This window comes from Pelophylax lessonae, assembly GCF_965119305.1.
Source record: "Pelophylax lessonae genome assembly, chromosome: 1".
In the NCBI taxonomy this organism is placed as follows: Eukaryota; Metazoa; Chordata; class Amphibia; order Anura; family Ranidae; genus Pelophylax; species Pelophylax lessonae.
Window position 1 is genome coordinate 414,176,789 of NC_138768.1, and position 21,333 is coordinate 414,198,121.

Here is a 21,333-nt window from a genome sequence, read left to right on the forward strand (position 1 = left end):
TTCAAGTCTTCACGAGCTTTGGTAGCTAGAGAATCTTGACCATGCGATATACTTTTGGGTGTGTCAGAAGCCCAGGTCCTAGCTGTGCTCTGAGAGTTCTCCTTGTAGGCCCCTACATCACTACTGTGTCCTGTAGAGGTTGATGGATTTTAATCACAGTGCACTGTGGGGGACCAGGAATCTAACCGACACAGGAGTGGTGGATGCTGACATTTTGACGTAATAAGTTTGAGAAGTCTGCTTTTGCAGGGACGTTTTTTTAAGCAACAGAGTTCCTTTAACCACTTGCCGACCTCTCCCTATAACAGTTTAACTGCTACAGGGAGGCCACTGTGTGCAGGACCATGTATATATATATATATATATATATATATACGAGATCCTGCACTTCTGGGTAGGGGCCACCGGCGACTTGCTCCCACTGTGATTATACACAGCGGGAGCCAATCAGCGGGTACTGCGGACTCAATGTCCGCCGGCAACCTGCCAATCATCCTGCAGAGGCAGAACAGCAGTCAGTCTATGTAAACAAGGGAGATTGCCTTTCAGACAGGAGGGAAGGCATGGATAGATCCTGTGTCTCTGCAAAGCAGGGACATGAATTGAAGTCTTCCCATAGTAAAAACACCTCCCACACTGTAATGAAACACAAGCTAGGCACACAGTGAACCCTTTGATTGTCCCTGATGTTAACCTGTTCCCAGCCATTGTCATTAGTACAGTGACAGTGTTCACTGTATTAGTGTCACTGGTTCCCAAAAAAAGTGTCCGCTAGTGTCTGATTTTCCCCCGCAATATCGCAGTCCCTGATCGCTGATTTTACTAGTAAAAAAAAAAATGAATTAAAATTCCTTAGCACAAAAAAGAAAAACACTGAGGTGATCAAATACCACCAAAGAAAGCTCTATTTGTGGGAAAAAAGGACATCAATTTTATTTGGTTACAGTGTCGCAAGACTGCACAATTATCAGTTAGGGTACCGCAGTGCCGAATCACAAAAAAGGGCCTGGTCATGAAGGGGGCTAAATCTTCTGAGGCTGAAGTGTTAAAGAAGATTTGTAATTTTGTACAGTTTGCTGAAGGGTTATACCTTCTGTCCGATTTTTATTTATTGTTTTTCATTTGATGTCCGTATTCCTGTTGGGGGTATTTACTTTCACTTCTTGTCCTGGGAACTACATAGGAAGTAAGGATAATTCACTCAAGTGGGGACAAAGACATGTTGCATGAAAGTGAAGGCACAGAGACAATATGGAATTGAAAGGAAATCTGCTGTAGTGACAGCTACTGCAAATAAAAGAAAAAAAATAGAAATATATATACTGTGTGTGTGTATATATATATATATATATATATATATATATATATATATATATGTATATATATATGTCCAACCCTCATTATAAAGTTTTTAGTCTTATTTTTAAGCTAAAGAGAAAGAAAGAAAGAAAGAAAGAAAGAAAGAAAGAAAGAAAGAAAGAAAGAAAGAAAGAAAGAAAGAAAGAAAGAAAGAAAGAAAGAAAGAAAGAAAGAAAGAAAGAAAGAAAGAAAGAAAGAAAGAAAGGAAGGAGTATTTTGTCACATGGCATCCACTGTCTGCCATTCTTCCAGTGTAGGATATAAATCAAAAGTGGCTATTGCCATTTTTTTCATATATATATATATATATATATATATATATATACATATAATTTTCTTTCACACACACACACACACATATATATATATATATACATATATATATATATATATATATATATATATATATATACATATATATATATATATATATATATATATATATATATATATATATATATACTCCGCATATATACTCTATATGGAGAAGAAAATGTTCTTTTTGTAATTAGAGGAAATACACACATATTATCAATATTATTAAACGTTATTACAGTGTGATTAAGTGCCATTGAAATAGTATCTAATGTTTGGGATTTTTACCCAGGATATCAATTTGTCCTTTGTGTTTTCCTGTCCAAGTCTGACTCAACATATCCTTACTATGATTAGAAATGACACTGCTTCGCATATACACTGAGCATACATTAAATATTTGCAGATCAAAAAAGATAGGATTGCTATGGAATCTTATGATTTAGAATTTTAGAATTTAGAATTTAGAAATCTTTAGAATTTGTTTGCGTGGTCGGTTTATGTAAGGGACTATCTTCTTTATAATATTATAAATGACATTATTAGAATATGCATAATGGAAAAACCTGCCAGTGTTAGTGTAATATTCAAAATGTGCAGTTAACTTAAGCAGTCTTCAAAACACGTGCATGTTTTCTGTATGATAGATATTTCACATTATCTGCAGAAATATGGACTCATTCGTTTATAAAATCTACCTGGCACTTGTCGCTGAGCAATGTGTTTGGTACAAATTTACCAGAAAAGTGCTACATCTTTCCTGTGCCAGCAACAGCTAATACTAATAGGTGTATGGCTGCCGTATGTCAACAAGTAGGTGTAAAGAGTTATCTTTAATACAGAGCTTCTTTCAGAAACTGTTAAATGTGGACACTAAAAAATGATGTTTTCTTTTCTTCATGACTGCCAGAAGGACTTCATGGATATATCTCTTAACTTTTTTAACCAGTTGGAACCAACTGATCTTGATTTTGTCTCCTTAAAAGCCTATAGGCCTTTTTGTAATAAAACAGCATACGTATTGCAGTATTTTTAAAACTAAAGACAAAATCGTGGTAGGGTATAACCCCTGTCAGTTTTGTGTCATCTGTGTCCCATTGTAAAGATTTTCCTTCATGTCCTGTCCCATAGTCAAAACATAACCAAAACAAGTCCTTCTCATCTCCTCCAGCACTGTCAAAGATAACAAAAAGAGGGGCGCACCGACCTAGTGCATTACCACTAAAACCATTTTTTAAAATAGTAAAATATACTCACAAAACAAGTGTAAATAATACACACATCAACAAAATCAATATATAGTCTCCAAGGTAGCCAGGCACTGCGTGATGCTGGATGGCATGCAGCGAACCGCATGGAGCTGCTGTGGCTAGGCTGACGTGTTTCGAGGGCGAACCCCCTTCCTCAGAGCCAAGAAATGTTAAGCAGAATGCAGGAGAAATACAAAAATAAGCACAAGGGACATTACTTAATGTGTTACTAAACTCACAACAGTAATATCAGTCTGTATATGCAGAAAGCATGCCGTGGAACCTAAGGGGTTAATCCTGCACATTGTGTAAAAAGGCTATTTGATCGTGTCTTCTATGATCCCCCCTTCTTCTACACCCCCCAATCCATCTGCTGATAGTACAAAGCCTTAGGGGCACTCTGCACATGCTCAGTTTAGTTTGCATTACTAGAGAGGTTTTTTTTTTGGGGGGGGGGATTGGGGGAGAGTGCATGTGATCATCCATGATGTGAATCTCCCATTCCACCACATCCCAAAGGTGCTGTATTGGATTGAGATCTGGTGACTGTGGAGACCATTGGAGTACAGTGAACTCATTGTCATGTTCACGAAACCAGTGGTGAGATGACTTGAACTTTGTGACATGGAGCATTATTCTGCTAGAAGCAACCATCAGAAGATGGGTACACTGTAGTCATAAAGGGATGGACATGGTCAGCAACAATACTCAGATGCTCAAATGATGCTCAATTAGTACTAAGGGGCCAAAAATGTGCAAGGAGAAAATATCTCTTACACCATTACACCACCACTAGACTGAACCGTTGATATAAGTCAGGTTGGATCCATGCTTTTATGAAGTTTATGCCAAATTCTGACCCTACCACCTGAATGTCGCAGCTGACATTGAGACTCATCAGACCAGGCAACATTTTTTCTAGTCTTCTATCGTCCAATTTTGCTGAATTGTAGCCTCAGTTTCCTGTTTTTAGCTGACAGGAGTGGCATCTTGTGTGGTCTTCTGATGCTGTAGCCCATCTGCTTTAGGATTTGATGCGTTGTGCATTCAGAGATGGTAATATGCATGCCTTCCTTGTAATGAGTGGTTATTTGAGTTATTTTTGCCTTTCAAACACCTCAAACCAGTCTGTCCATTCTCCCCCAACCTCTGATATCAACAAGGCATTTTCCTCCACACAACTGCCACTCACTGAATTTTTTCTCTTTTTGGACCATTCTCTGTACACCCTAGAGATGGTTGTGTGTGAAAATACCAGTAAATCAGCAGTTTTTTAAATACTCAGACCAGCCCATCTAGCACCAACAACCATGCCACGTTCAAAGTCACTTAAAACCCCTTTCTTCCCCATTCTGATGCTTGGTTTGAACTTCAGTGAGTTGTCTTCACCATGTCTAGATGCCTAAATGCATTGAGTTGCTGCCATGTTATTAGCAATTTGTGTTACCAAGCAATTGAATAGGTGTACCTAAAAAAGTGGCCTGTGGGTGTATATTGTACATTCACAGTCCCTGCCCCCAAGGAGCCTACAATCTAAGGTTTCTAAGGCCCCTTTCACACGGGCATTCTGATCAGGTCCGCCTGTCAGTTTTTTCAACTGACACCCTATTTTCCATCTATCTGGAGGATCGGATCAAATGAAAACTGACAGGCGGTCCATTTTCATCCGATCTCCCATTGAGGAGAGCGGGGATCTGACAGCTCTGCCTCAGCAAAGTAAGCTGTCATCCACCTGCTCAGTGGGGATCGGGTAAGCAAAATGGAGTACGCCGGGCGGAAAGCCCATGTGAAAGAACCCTAACTCACATTCATGCATGCACATAATAGGGTCAATTAACCTACCGGCATATCTTTAGAGTGTGGAAGGAAACAGGAAGGACATGCAAACTCCAGCCAGGTAGTGCCGTGGTTGGGATTTGAATTGATGACCCTAGTGCTGCTAGATAGAAGTGCTACAGAGAATGTTAGCTAAATGTCAGATTTGTTGCTTTATAAATATGCCCCCATATAAGGTACACCATTGGGGTGAAAGCACAGAGTGAAAGAAATAACAGGTGTGTGCATTAACCAGTTCTGGACCAGAAGGATTTGCCCCCTTAATGACCAGGCCATTTTTTACAATTCGGCACTGTGTTACTTTAACAGGCAATTGCACGGTCGTACAATGCTGTACCCAAATAAAATCTATGTCCTTTTTTCCAACAAACAGAGCTTTCTTTTGGTGGTATTTGATCACCTGTGCAATTTTCTTTTTTTTGTTTGCGCTATAAACAAAAAAAGAGCGACAATTCTGGAAAAAAAAACTATATTTTTCACATTCTGCTATATAACATTCCCAACAAAAAAAAAATGTAAAAATCTAACTTTTTTAACATTTTAGGCCAATTTGTTTTCTGCTACATATTTTTGGTAAAAAAAAAAATGGCAATAAGCGTATTTTGATTGGTTTGCGCAAGTTATTGCGTCTACTAACTAATGGAAAGATTTATGTCATTTTTTTTATTGTTTTTTTTTATTTACTAGTAATGGCGGCGATCTGCGATTTTTTAGCGAGACTGCAACATTGCGGTGGACAGATCGGACCCCTAACTGACATTTTTGACTCTTTTGGGGGGACCAGTGACATTACTACAGTAATCAGTGCTAAAAATATGCACTGTTACTGTAATAATGACACTGGCAGGGAAGGGGTTAACACAGTGGGTGATCAAGGGGTTAAATGTAAGCCTAGGGGAGTGTTTACTAACTGTATGGGGGTGTGGCTTTTGAAATGATCACAGTGATCCTATATAGAAGGATCGCAGGCGCTCTGTTATAATTCCAGAGAGAAGAATGGCCAGCTGTGTTTACAATAGCTGACCGTCCTTCTCTCTCAGCGGGGAGCGATCGCGAGTGCCTGGAGGCAATCGCGGCCCTTGGCCCCGTGCATCGGCATCCCCGCTGCCTAGTGGCGTGCTTGCCCCCCAGCACCACGTGCATGACCGACGTAGGGCTACAACTGCTGACTGTCCTTCTCTCTCAGCGGGGAACGATCGCTGGTGCCCGGTGGCAGTCAGAGCCGCCGGCCCTGTGCATCGGTGTCCCGACTGCTGAGTGGGGGGCGTGAGGCGCGTGACCGACATAGAGCTACGTTGGTTGGCGCAGGAGGGCCAGCCTGCCCCAGTAAATCCTTAAGTGCTTAAGCACCCCTTTTGATGTCTGTGTTGACAGCATCTAAACCAGGGGTCTCCAAACTATGGCCCTCCAGTTGTTCAGGAACTACAATTCCCATCATGCCTAGTCATGTCTGTGAATGTCAGAGTTTTACAATGCCTCATGGGACGTGTAGTTCCGCAACAGCTGGAGGGCCGTAGTTTGGAGATCCCTGGTCTAAACCTTCCCAACAGTACAGTTCACACTGGGGCAACTTGTAAGACGACTTAGCCACCTGACAAGTCGCGCTCAATTCAGTGCAATGGAACCGTTCTAATTGGAGCAACTCAAGTCGCTCCGACTTAGAAAATGGTTCCTGCACTACTTTGGGGACGACTTGCATTGATTTCTATTAGAGAAGTTGTTTGCAAGCCATGCTGAAGTTGCACTGCACGGGTCTGGCAACTTTGAAGCCGCCCCAGTGTGAACCCAACCTTAAAGTTACTCCAGAAACACCAGCCTAAACAGAAATTTTAACCCTATGATATAAGCCATAGCAGGTCTTTGTCTTATTGCCAAGTAAAGTGGCCTACCTATGACCTGCATAGCTATTTTGTAACTCTCCAAAAAGATGGTAGGTGTATTCTCTATAGAAATATTATTAATGAAAAGAAGGTTGCTCTCAAGAGAGAGAGAAAAAAGCATGTGTTTGTCAGTTTTTAAATGCTTATCTGAGCCATGTTTAATATAACTTCTTTCCCATTTTACCTCATCTGCAGATCCGTGACCCATCTTTCTAAAAGAAAATCCAGTGTTGAACATTTAGCAGCTTTGAATAATCTACAAACTAATTAGTCAAGCGCCTGTGAGACTCTTGAGGTTGTGAGAAATCCCTAATGTGTACAGAGGGAGTTTTTCTTCAGAAGAAAAGGGAGTCCCCAGGCTGGGGTGAGATTAACCCTTCTTCTTCACGTTCGGCACGTGATTGCTATAAAGAAAGTCTAGCATTTCCTCATATGTATACTGCACTGGTCTCCAACAGATTTATTTTCAGAGAAAAAAAACCTTGTCAGCACAAAAAAAGCCGTTGTAGGATCAGAGGAGACAGAAACAGGTGTCACATAGGACGTCAAAAACGAAAGGGGGGAAAAAAGATCAGGGTGAAGGCGAGAAAGACAGACAATTATATTAATGCTGTCGCTTTTATGTTGTAGCTTTGCGTTATTACCTTGAGGTGCTGAGTGTGCAGTTGCCTCAAAGAAAAGTAGACAGGAGACAAGGGGGAAACACGATCGTTATTAACTGAAGAGGCAGTGTGTCAAAGCTGGAGAAGGTTCAAAGTTTTGTTTGAAAAGAGAAAAAAAAAAAATAAAAAAAAATTCAGACAGCCACGTCTGTGAACAAACTGCGGTTCTGCTGTCGGCTACATAAACAGAGTAGCCGTCTAAAATGTACGGCTTGAAAAAAGATCACAGAGCTGAAAAAATAATAATGAAAGATGTCATTGAGACTTTTTTTTCCGCTTTAATTTAATTATATTTAATTTGTAAGTACATACATTTTGGAACGATCTGTTTTACTGACCCTTAGAAAACATCCAGGGTAAAATGCACAAGTAGTGGGATCCGAACAAGGTGCTAAGTTCAACACAACACCTTTTTACAATTGACTACACTCAAATATTTAAAGATAATTTAGAATTATGTGGAAGGTAAGGAGGAATGTGGGGATGGGTGTGCTCTATGCACCACTATTTTTGTTGCACTGATCAAATTCATCCTCTTACCTTAAAGAGGTTGTAAACCCATTACCATTTTTTTTTTCAACCTGCATACTAGCTCATTATGAAATACTTTCCTTAGAACGAGCCCCCGCCGTGCCGCCCACTTACCTCTATGACAGGCGACATTTTCAGTCACCCGTCTTCTGGGATCATGGCATCCGGCATCTGATTGGCCGGAGCCGCGGTGACGTCACTCCTGCGCATGCCCGTGGGAGCCGACGGTCACGGCACGGGGCTCTGAAGGAACGGCATGAGTGGCCGTTCCTTCAGAGCGCATGCGCCAGTGACGTCACTGGCTGCATGTAAGGTAAATATCTCCTAAACGGTACATGTTTAGGAGATATTTACAGTACCTATATGTCAGCCTTATCATAGGCTTACCTATAGGTAAAAGTTGCAGAGAAGGGTTTACTTCCTCTTTAATTCTTATAATTTTTTTTTTATTTTTATCTGACTACAATGGCCAGTGTAACATACCTATCAGTCACGAAGCAAAAGCTATACCATTGGTAGCAGTCAAACTAACCAATGTGTGGCCTTTCCCCTAAAACATCTGCCTTTTATCATTTTGAAGCTCAGGACTTTATAAACTGCTACCACTCCCTTGGTATGTTTTTTAAATTTGTCATTTATTTAACCATTTCTGGACCGGAAGGATTTGCTATTTGACACTGCGCTAGTTTAACGGAAAATTGCGCGGTCGTGCAACACTGTATCCAAATAAAATTAATGTCATTTTTTTCCCATAAATAGAGCTTTCTTTTGATGGTATTTGATCAACTCTGCGATTTTTATTTTTTGCGCTATAAACAAAAAAAGAGCGACATGTCTAAAAAGAAAAAATATATATTTTTCTCATTCTGCTATATAACATCCCCCCCAAAAAATTAAAAATCTACATTTTTCATCCTTTTAGGCCAATTTGTATTCTGCTACATATTTTTGGTTAAAATTTTTTTTAAATAAGTGTATTTTGATTGGTTTGCGCGAAAGTTATCGCATCTACAAACTAGGGGAAAGATTTTTGCCATTTTTATTTATTTTTTTTACTAGTAATGGTGGCGATTTGCAATTTTTAGCGGGACTGCGACATTGAAGCGGACAAATCGGTCCCCTAACTGACATTTTTGACACTTTTGAGGGGACCAGTGACATTACTACAGTAATCAGTGCTACAAATATGCACTGACAGGGCTTTTTTTTCTCAGAAAAAAGGTGCAGGAACTAAACCACGACCCTGTGTTTACAAGTGATAGTAAAGAGCAGGGAGCAGAGGGCCTGAGCCAAGGGTGGTGGAACTGAGTTCCACCAAGTTCCAGCTGAAAAAAAGCCCTGCCCACTGGTATTGTAATAATGACATTGGCAGGGAAGGGGCTAACCTATGGGTGATTAAAGGATTAACTGTGAGCCTAGGGGAGTGTTTACTAACTGTATGGGGGGGACTTGTGAAATGATCATAGAGGCATGTGTTCCTATATAGAAGGATCACAGGCGCTCTGTGATCATTTCAGAGAGAATAACGGTCAGCTGTGTTTACAACAGCTGACCGTCTTTCTCTCTCAGAGGGGAGTGATCGCGGGTGCCCGGCGGCAATCGCAGCCCTTCGCCCTGTGCATCGGCATCACCGCTGCCTAGTGGCGCGCTCGCCCCCCAGCACCACGTGCGCGACTGACGTAGGGCTATGTTGGTTCGCGCAGGAGAGGCAGCCTGCCGCAGTAAATCTGCGGTGGGCTGTCTTAAAGATGATAATAGACCTTAGTGTTGGAAAGAGATGGCATGCAAATACGGTCCTTTGTATGCATAGAATGTCTTTTTGGTTCCTCTTAACTCACTTCACACTAAAGCCCCATACACACGCAGCGATTGTTGGCCGACCGTCTTTTGTCCAGTGTTGTTGTGTTGGTTGAAATGTGCTCTAGACTGCACACAAATTTTGTCGGCCAACAACAACCAACTGCAGAAGTGATGTCATGCTGGTCTACTTTTCGTGTGTTTTTTCTTCTCTGAGCATGCCCAGTCTTGATCATCTGATTTTTGTCGGCCGAAATCTGTACTGACTGAGGAACAATCGGCCGTACTGCTGACGGCCAACAAAAATTTTATAGCCTGCACATCAGATTTTGTTCGGCCGAAAAGTCGCAGTCGGTTGTCGGAAGCATCATACTAACAAGCCGATAATCGGCCGATCGGGCGGCGGCCGAAAATTCACGGCCAACAATCGGTACGTGTGTACGGGCCTTAAGCAGACAGGTTGTCATAGTTAGGTATCTCCCAAGTCCCAAATCTCTCATTGGAGTGTACCTATGCTATACGTCAGCAGTACCAGATGTGCAGTTAGCTACAGGGGCATAAAAAATATTATGTGTGGCTCCACCCTTTATCCTAAATTGGGCAATAAAGCCCTTGTTTTTTGGGGGGATTTTTGTTGAGGATAATGACGTGTCATTACCTTCAATTTTAAAGAGGAGCTCCAGGCTCCTTCAGAAAAAAAAATGAAAGTCAGCAGCCACAAATACTATAGCTGCTGACTTTTAATATTAGGGCACCTACCTGTTCCAGAATCCAGTGGTGTCCTCACCCAAGCCCATTTTTCAATTGGCTATCAGTTGCTGGCGCTGCCATCTTGACTAAGGGAAACCGGCAGTGAAGTCTTGAGGCTTTGTGAATGGGTCAACAGTAGGGGAAGGAGGGGGGGGCGAACTGAGGCAGAAAAAGGATCTGGTACCTGTCAAAATCAGGTACCTGCTTCCCCCCTCCCCCCTCATGCCTAAAAGGTGGCAAATGCAGCAGCAGAGGGGGGGGGGGAGGAAGCAGACAAGTGGAGCTTCTCCTTTTGGGTGAAGCTCCACTTTTACAAGACAGTGCAACTTATATAGGGGTAAATATTACTACTCTTCTATTAATTCTGAATACTGTTAGTGATGCCAGATTGATGATAGCAACCAAAGCATCCCACTTTCTGCTGAAATTATATATAGATGGGAGAAGGAATGGCCCCTAGCTAATAAAAAAGCAGAATTATTGTTATCTACCTCTACCACTTTGTTGCTTCTTTATGGGCTTGTGTAAGCAGGGGCTGAGCGAGTATTATTTGTAAAAAGCAGGATTTGGATCTTTGGATTTTGGATCTTTTGCAGAGCTCGATGAAGGCATCTTAATAGGTCATGCCCTATCTGAGATATCTTGCACTGCAATTGAAAAAAGTGCCAAGAACTGTTGCGGTTTGTGTAAACCGACCCTCAGCTGTCTTGTGAACATTTGATTTGTCCTTGCATGGCAAAGTAAGTAGGTTTATTCAAATGCTGACCCTCTCAGTTGTTTTGATCCAAGTCTCAAAACCCCCATGTGACGGCACTGTGTGCCTAAGCAGCCAATCACCTTGCACCCACACTGTGGGTGGAAGGAAAGTGAGCCACACACTCCTCTATACCTGGAAATGCCAGGTGTGTAAGTTTGCTTCCCCAGGCAGGCAGTGGTGTAGTGGAGGAGCATAAGTATCTGCAGGGGCAGGCTTTAGTGTGAACCTGCTACTTTGCCCTGCATGGTGTTATAGTGTCGTTATATGGCATTTTCAGCAAACTTTGGAAAATCCGTCCTAGAAACAGACTAAGATAATGCTACTACATCAGAAAGTAGCAGAAACGGTAATGAAAAATTTTCCAGAAACGGCAATGAACAACTTTGTTAGCAAAATACACGTAGGGTATAATATCTCAACAGTGTCTTCATACATATTTCATTTGATTGCTTAAAAAATATATAACTGTAAGTGAAAAAAGTAAGTCAAACCATTGCTTGTTTTTTTGGAAATGTGCTGTAAAACAAATGGGGTTGGTTTACTAAAACTGGGGATTATTGAAGCGCTAGGATCTCTGTGATAAGAGTGATGTCACCATGGGCTGGGAGTATATCCAGGGTGACTGGAAAAAATAATGAAGATGGACCAGAAGATATATCAAGGAATATGTGGTGGGGGCAAGTCTATCAGTCCTAGGTTGTCATGCACTTGTAAGGCAGCCTGCTTTAAAGCAGAAGGAACTCTGTGGTACTGGAATAAAAAAGGAGAGAGGAGCAGCGCCATTCTAAGTGCAGTCAAATCTTTTGTCAAAGCTTAAAGTGATATTAAAGTCTCGTTTTTTTTGTTTTGTTTAAAAATAACAAACGTGTGCAAATAGTTACAAATGATAATATGAATTATAATACCTGCTCTGTGCAGTCGTTTTTCACAGAGCAGCCCGGATCCTCCTCTTCTTGGTCCTTCGTCAGCCCTCCTGGCCCCTCCCTCCTGCTGAGTGCCCCCCACTGCAAGAAGCTTGCTATGGGGGCTTTTGAACTGAGCCGTTGCTTTGTCTGTCCATGTCGACACAGAGCCATGGCTTGGCCCTGCCCCTCTCTCTCCTCACTGGCTCACTGACTTTGATTGACAGCACCGGGAGCAAATTGCATCCTCTGCTGTCTCAGCCAATGAGGAGGGAGTTTCCGTGGATTTTGTTGCTCTCGTGGAACAATCCTGGATTGAGATGGGGCTCAGTAAGTATTAGGGGGGTTGAAGGGGGCTCCTGCACACTTAGCTCCCGTTCACATCAGCATGATTTGACATGTCAAATCGCATTCTATTGCTGGCAATGGCACTGTCCCAATCGGTGCAACCCAGACTTTGCAGCACCACACCGATTTCCAAAAGTAGTTCCTTAACTACTTTTGAAGACTTTGGAGGTGCATCTGTTCATGAACCCACATAGATGTCTTTCAAATCGCCCCCGAACTCGCACTGAAATGGGGGTTTGAAATTTCAATTTCGGGTTCAGTGTGAGCGTACCCTGAAGGTTTTAGGTTTAAGATAAAAAAACCTTCTGCCTTTAGAACCACTCTAATTGAACAAGCTGAAATTAGAAGCCGATTGGCTACTATGCACTGCTGCACCCGATTTTGCACTTTCCAATTTAAGCAAACCAAACTCTAAAAATTGATTTTTGTGATAAAAGGCATCTAAAAAATTGTTAATATAATCCAACAAAAAATTATTGTAGATTTTTCAGACCATGATCCATATTACTTGATAGTCTAAGTCTGTTCTACAATATCTTAATCATGACTCTAATGACAAGTATGCATTCATTTGTTCAGTAGCACTCTGTACTGGTTCAGCAGCAACATGTGTTGTGTGACTTCAACTGTGTACATGGTAGTATTAATAAAGAGAAGCTGCTTGCAGAACTCTGGATCACGGGGGGGGGGGGGGGGGGGTTGGTAAATGCTTGTGGTAACAGATCCTGTACCCACATATTTACACTACTTTATACAGTGTTACAGCAAATTCTTTGCCTGTTATTTTGAGATTACAAAAATTCCTTCAGTTCCCAGATTATTGAATCTACCCGGTGGATCCAGATCTCTTCAGCATAATTAAGCACAGAACATCTTTTCCTTTAATATATAGATAGATCTTAGGCTTGCAAGAAATCATTTTACAGTTTTATTTATCCTATGCATTTAGTGTACTGTACACCATGTCTACAAAAAGATACGTCTTTTTGTCATTTTTTGTTCAGTAATTAAAATATACTCAAATTCTGATTCTAAAATTTTGCAATCACGGCCATTGTCATTTGGGAAATATTCACAATATTATAATATACACAATTGGCTTCATATTAATCAAAATGTATTTAAACCAATATAAAAATTCTTAATATTTTAAATATAACTCCTAATACACATCTGTGTAAATTCTAAAAAATATTTTGAAAGTGATTAGCATGTGTTTGTTGCCAGTTATGGATTTGAGATTCTGGTTAAAAATTAGGGTAAAAAAACATGGTCAGTCCTCATCATTAAACATGAATCTTACTTACTGTCTTCAAATTTTTGAGTGTATGAAATCTATAACTTCCCTGGTAGCAAACTTACCTGGATATAATAATCCATCGGCTTGATTTCAGTGCCTGGAGTTGTTCTTTGATGTCTCCTGTCCTGCAGATCCTGAGCTTTTGGATGATGCTATCCATCCTAGGTACTCCCACATGTGTCAGCATTCTTTATAATTGAGATTATGATGTATCAGCTGGTTTAATTTAAGTAAAATGAACATTAAGCCATTGGATGTAAATGAATACGGTAGCCATAAACCTGGAGCTTATGAAGTAACACGAATAAGGGAGGCCCTAAATAAATAAAATACATTTTTCCTTTTTTTTATCAAACTCTTATGTAAAACTGTTTTTTTTTTTGATAAAATAGAAAAGAGTTAGAAGCATTGTCATGTTTTTATTGCTTTCTGTGTCCCCGCTGGGAGGGGAGAATCAACCCTCTCTTTGTCCTGGTGACCATTGTCATTGGGCCTGAAAGTGAGGGAAAGTCTAACATTTTCATTTGTTACAACAATGTTAGTGGAGTTGAAATCTTTCTATGGGGAAGTTTGTTTTGATGACCACTTACTCTCCCTTACTTTAGTGGGATTGTTGTGTTTCAGGTCAGGAAGTGGAGAACAATCTCTCCAATGGGACTTAGACAGCTAACTAAAATTGCTGTGTTTCTGCTCTATTAACCACTTTACCACCGGAGGATTTTGCTGTCTTACGTCCAGGCCACTTTTTGCGATTCGGCACTGTGCGAATTTAACTGACAATTGCGCGGTCGTGCGATGCTGTACCCAAACAAAATTTACATCCTTTTTTTCCTACAAACAGAGCTTTCTTTTGGTGGTATTTGATCACCTGTGCGATATTTACTTTTTTCGCTATAAACAAGAAAAGAGCGACAATTTTGAAAAAAGAACAATATTTTTCACATTTTTTTATATGAAATTCCCCCGAAAAAAATGTAAAAATCAAATTTTTTTATAATTTTAGGCCAATTAGTTTTCTGCTACATATTTTTGGTAAAAAAAATCGCTATAAGCGTATTTTGATTGGTTTGCGCAAAAGTTATTGCGTTTACTAACTAAGGGAAAGATTTCTGTCATTTTTGGTGTTTTTTTTTAACGAGTAATGGCGGCGATCTGCGATTTTTTTTGCGGGACTGCGACATTGCGGCGGACAGATCGGACCCTTCACTGACATTTTCGACACTTTTGGGGGTACCAGTGACATTACTACAGTAATCAGTGCTATAAATATGCACTGTTACTGTAAAAATGACACCGGCAGGGAAGGGGTTAATTTTTATTGGAGAGGGAGGGGTTAATGTATGCCTGGTGCTTACTGACGTGTGTGGGGGGAGGTGACTGAGTGACACAGGGACAGATCGCAGGTTCAGCTATGCTGAACCCTGCAATCTGACCCTGTCTGTCACTTAGGAGATCCGCCCGCTTGTGTTTACACAAGCGGGCGAATCTCCACACTCGATTCCCCGATGATCGGGGAAGAGCGGCGGTGATCACCGCCGCTCCTCCCCTGGCCCGACTCCCGCTGTAACTGAATACAGCGGGAGCGAGCCTCCGGCGGCGCGCGCGCGCCACCCACAAGAGGAGGAGTCCAGCGACGTAGGTCTACGTTGATGGACGGAATCGAACCACTTTCCCGCAGTAGCACCAATGTGAGCGGTCGGCAAGTGGTTAAAAAAAAGGCATTTTGGATATAGATATAATATAAATTACATATCTAGACTAGTCTGAAATGAAGAATGAAGACCTGACATTTCCCTTATGTAACCTATGCCAAAGATACTCAGTCTTTATAACTGTTAAAAAAAAGCGAATTCAGCCCGCCCAACGTGTATACAGTCACTTCAGTCCTTGCTTCCATTTGGGTCTGACATGTTTCTATTAGGGTCGGACAGAAGGTTCTTCTAAAATCAGCCTGAGTTTTCTGCGGAAATTCAGTTAAGTTATCTTGTCCTGTGAGCAAGAATGGATGTTTTCATTAAAATCCTCTCTACAAAGCCCTGCAGTGTTTTTTTTTTAGAATGCATTCTGCTTCCATCTCTACCTGATCTCAAGACCTGTGACATGTCTGTGTTCTGTACCATCTGTTCAGCACACTTTTGCTTGATTTGAAGATGTCTACTAATGCAATGCTGTGATAACTACAATCCCCTCAGTTCTGCTTGATGCTTGGGGCAGTAAGGTCTCAAAAGCTCCTAATGAAACACTTGTCATCTCCTCTAACCCAACCTACTTAGCCCTGCTGTTCTCAACTGATCTGCACCTAAGCTCATATAAACCCAGTCATTCCCATTCAATTTCTTTTTCGGAATCTATTTTTTATTTAAAACTGATTCTGTATACTTGTTCTTGAGCTATGCAAGCTGCGATTTTAACAAAATTACCCTGTTTATTTTGCCACAAAAATTGGCAGCTCTGTAGACCATAGCTCAACAATATCTTTCTTTGAAACTGAGATATTTGTAGTTGGACAGACTAAGAGAAAATAAACAGTAAAGAGTGCATGTTGAACACTTACAGAGTGTTTTTCGGGAGAAACTCCTCTCACGCTTTAGCTTACTCTTGGTGGTATAAGTTTTATACCAGTCAAGTAAACAGTATATTTTTAAATAAAGCACAATTAAGTTCAGAACTTTGCTTTGTTTCTATTTTCAGTGTTGCAGTTATATTAAATCTAATATTTTATTTGCTCCGTTTGGCCTGTGCAAATTATATCTGTTTGGTAAATGTAAAAAAAATACCTGTTGATACTTTCAGAAATCTTGTGAGCTCATAACTTCCTGTGCTCTTTACCTGTGCTGCACTCATCCTTTAGCATTGTTCCAGTTCTCTATATGGACTATAGAACACTTGCCTTATGCTTTGGGAAAGACGAGGGTGAGAAGTTCTATAGATTGTAAGCTCTAACGAGCAGGGCCCTCTAGTTCCTCCTGTTTTGAATTGTATTGTAACTGTATTGTCTTCCCTCACATTGTAAAGCACTGCGCAAACTGTTGGCGCTATATAAATCCTGTATAATAATAATAATAGTCCTGTTGTAGGGTGAAAATTCTTCTCATTCATAGATACAGTACAGTGAGTAACCTGGTCATTCTAGGAAAGGAAGTGTATTACTGCCAGGATCACCAGGTGAAAATAAAGGTATTAAAGTCTAAAAAAATAACACTGAGGACTGGTAGGCTGTAATATATTAAACTTTTGTTCATTGGTATTAGAAACATTTTTTTAATATTCATTTATAAGAGTCTCTTTATGAACAGTAAAATCTAACAATGGGAACCAATCCAAGTCAAAGCCCATATCCCCTCTGATAGCAACATTGTCTCTGGAGCTCATCCACATTTCTACTAGTATGTTTGACATCTCAAATTCAACTTAACTGTATCAGACTGTATGTGGACCTCACCAAGATTCTTACTGTCCACCATACTTCACCCACCCGGCGTAGTCATTATTATTATTATACAGGGTTTATATGGCCTCAACAGGTTGCCCAGCGCTTTACAACATAAAGGGCAGGCAGTACTGTTACAATAAAGTTCAATACAAGAGGATTTAGAGGGCCCTGTTCATTAGAGCTTACAGTCTAATTGGGTCCAGTGATACAAAAGTTAATAACTGTGGGGGATGAGCTGATGAAGAAAAAGTGCAGTTGTTGAGTGGAGGCGGGATAGGCTTCTCTAAAGAGAAGGGTTTTCAAGGATCACCTAGAAGTGGAGCAGGAGACAGTTGGACTGATTATGGTAGGGAGTTCCAGTGGATGAGGGAGGCTCTATAAAAGTCCTGGAGGCGAGCTTGGTAGGAAGTGATGAGGGAGCTAGAGGGCAGGAGGTCTTGGGAGGAATGAAAAAAATTATTTGGTTGGTATTTTAACCACTTGCTCCCTGGAAGAATTACCCCCTTTATTACTTGGCCATTTTTTGCGATACTGCACTACGTTACTTTACAATTGCGCAGTCATGCGATGCTGTACCCAAAGAACATGTATGCCCTTTTTTTCCCCACAAATAGAGCTTACATTTGGTGGTATGTAGTCAGCTCTGCTGTTTTTATTTTTTGCGCCATAAACAAAAAAAGACCCACAATTTTGAAAAAAACAAACAGTAGCAAGAGGTTTAGATTAAAGAAGCTAGTGATAAAAAGGTAATAGTAAAAGGTGAATTTATTAATGACAGAGCAGACATTCCAAAGGGCACTTGAGAAAGGGAGGCTAGTTCAGGGAAGAAGAGGAATTAAAACTAGATTGTGTGGATTTTGGCTGTTGGCAGAGGGCAGGAGGAGCCAGGTGTGTTAAAGTTAAATGATGGAGGCCCAGGGTTTGGGGCTTTATCTACAGAATTTAGGAGAAGCAGAAGGGTGAGGAAGATAATATGGGAGTGTGATTTATATAAAATGACATGCCCCAGCATCCTGGAGGTTTTATTAGCATGTGGGTTCAGAATTACCAGGAGTTGATAAATGCTGTAATAAGGAGAATATAGAAGTAAGGGTGATATACTCCATATAAGATGCGGGATGGAGTAGAGGGGGTAAAGAAAAGAGAATTTAAAGAAAAGGACATAACTGTGAGAAGGAGAGGTAGAAAGTACATGTTATAGAGGGGAAGGGTAAGGGGAAGTCTGTGTAAGAGCTGAGTGGAGAAAATAAGGTCACCTGCAGTCTGTTTAGTGTTTTGCAAAGTAGTGTGCTGTGGGTTTTCTGGTCGTTCAGTAGCTGAATGGAAATGCACCATTTAATCCAGGAGAATCACATCAGAGAATTAAGACTAATGCCCATTACACACGTGCAGATTATCTGAAGACTTTTGTCTGCAGACTTACCTTTTCTATGTAGTGCAAGGGCCTGCCGGATTGCATACAAATTGAAAGTGTTTAGGTTTGACCTCTTATTATATGGTTTTGGTAAGTCTGCAGACAAAAGTCTTCAGATAATCTGCACGTGTGTACGGGGCATTAGCCCATGAGCTGGGCAAAACATGTAACACCAATTTTCAAATTCTGACGTGTGGCTAAGTTTCTTTTTTTCTGAGCACAGTTCTCGTTGTGGTCATTGTGCTATCCATTTCAGAGTGACCAGAGACCTGATTACTTTTTCCTGCAATGCAGCACCTGGTGTTTAGGATAAATACTTTTCAAAGGAATAAACTGGGAGTCAATTGAGTTCTGATGGAGGCAGAGTTTGTATTACTTTGTTGCAAGCATAAGGGTCCTTCCACAGGGCCGCTCCGTGTGTCCGCAAATCATCCCATCCGTTTGCGGATGATTTGCGGACATAATGTAAGTGAATGGCACTGCGGGTGTCAGCGGAATACCATCCGCTGACATCCGATTTTCCTCCTTTCAGTTCTGTTCCGTTTTTTCGAATGGAACAGAACCCTATTTTTTCTTCCGTGTAAAAAACGGAAAGGAAGGAAAATCGGATGTCAGCGGTGTAATCCGCTGACATCCGCAGTGCCATATACTTACATTATGTCCGCATATCATCCGCAAACGGATGGGATGATATGCGGGCACACGGAGCACACGGAGCGGATGACAGAAAAGTCCCGCAGCGGAGCTTTCACACGGAGCGTGTGAAAGAAGCCTAACAGTGCATGTATATTAGCACATGAAGAATTTCTGATGGTTAAAACCTTTTCTGCTGTGCACCAGCAAGTATTTCCTGTGTTTGATTTACCTCAGTGTGAAGTCCAGATAGACATCTTGAACTGGTATTCCCATCTTTGAATGTTTTCCAAGTTGTTACAGGTTGGTGAGACGGCCTTTTACAGTTTTGCAATATGAAATACTTTAGGTACCAGTTAAGAAGACTTTGCATGAATCAGTCATGTTGCTTTCCTTAGAGGACATCTGAGGGATTGCAGCATATGTGGAAATTAAAGACTTTTATAGCCATTATCACACCGAACATGCAAAGACTGGTCAACTTCTTATAGCATCATAACACTTCTTTTTAATTCCACCACCTCTTGTATAAATTACGCCCTAAATGTCTCCATAGAGAATAACCAGAGGCAGCCATATGTATATAAATACCAATGAAAAGGCTCTGGTTCGTAGGCCGAATAGAAAGCCAATCTGTTCTTGACATTCAACCAAAACAAACTTTACAAACTCACCAGTTGAAAAACTACGAAATAAGCACTTTAAATTTAGAATTTGCCACAGCTGTGTATGTCATTCTTGTGAAACACAAGGACCCTTTTCAGCCCACTTCCTCCAAAATGTCAGCTTCTTTACTCTGCAAAGTATGTGGTTTTAAGATTCATTAAGTTCCCCTCGCTCAATGTGTAATTACTCCTTTTTCAGTGACTGCACACATTCAAGCTCTGAGCACTCACAGCGAGTGCAGTTTTGGCGAGTAAAAGTGATGCTCACAGCTGAAGTGCTTATCAGATAAACATTCACTTTCACTGCTAGCATTGCAATGTTTTACTTACAGCTTCTAGGTTACGTTAGGGGAAGACAGACAGTAATAACTGATTGAGAAAATATCATCACTGAATATTATCCTTTCATAGTGTTGTGTATTTAATACTAACACAATATTAAAAGCAGAATATGTAAGTAAATCAGCTGATGCGACAATTATAAAATCAAAGTAATATTTCAATTTGGCTATGTGTGATCAGCTTACTGTACAAGCAGTAAGGAAAGAGTTAAAGCATAGTAGAAGACACTCATTTTAATGTCCTGGTATTCTATATGATATGTTCAGGTTTCCATTGAATAATATGTTGTCGTCCCACTTGCAATACTTCAGCAGCTTCCTTTCACTTCATTGTGTTTATCTGCACATTTCAACGTAGATTGTTAAATTAAAGTGGACCTGTATATTTAGCAAACTGCAAAAAACACATTTAAAATGTATATGTTAACTTTTTTACCTGTCAGAGCGTTTTTAATTGTCCTTAAAAAGTCTTGTTATTTAGATACCCTCTGCACCCACATAGTGTAGCAGAAAACATATTTTCTGGCTCAGTTTTGCAGCTTCCTATGTCACCACTCACAGATTAAGCAATGAGAAAGAAGGTAACCCGGAAAGTTGTAAAGCTGAGTTAGTAAACAGTAGACTGATACACTGATACACTCCTGGCTACACCACGTGGAAGAGATTAATGAATGACAAATCGGGCATAGCGTAATTACAACTGTTTTGGCAAGAAAAAAATTGAATGGATGCATTTCAACTGTGTTTTTAGCTGTTTACCTAAATTTCTATTTTTAGGTTCCCATAAACCCAAATCTGTCGAAATAAACATAAATGCAATTGCTTTATCTGCCTGTGATAATAGCTATGGAAATTGGAGGGGTGGGCAGATGTCGACACTGCTTATCTCTTTGGGAGAACTGTAGTGACTGGCTAGCTGATGACTTTGACTGATCCGTCTACCTAAAGTAACATACAATTTGCATTTAGGCCCTAAAGAGTTCCCCCCCCCCCCAAAAAAAAAAAACAGAACACTGTAGCTGCTGACTTTTACTATTAGGGCACTTACCTGTCCAGGTATCAAGCGGTGTCCTCACCCGTGCTGATTCTTGAATCAGCTCTTGGGTGCTTCACAGCAAGAGTCATGCTGTGCTTTGTGAATGTACCTGCTGCAAGGAAAA

The 21,333-nt window shown here is 40.7% G+C and overlaps 1 protein-coding gene across 7 annotated transcripts in view; it reads left to right on the forward strand.

Moving 5' to 3' along the window:
• Window positions 1-21,333, forward strand: part of BNC2 (basonuclin zinc finger protein 2) — an 806,895-nt gene that overhangs the window by 624,903 nt on the left and 160,659 nt on the right. The window lies entirely within an intron of this gene.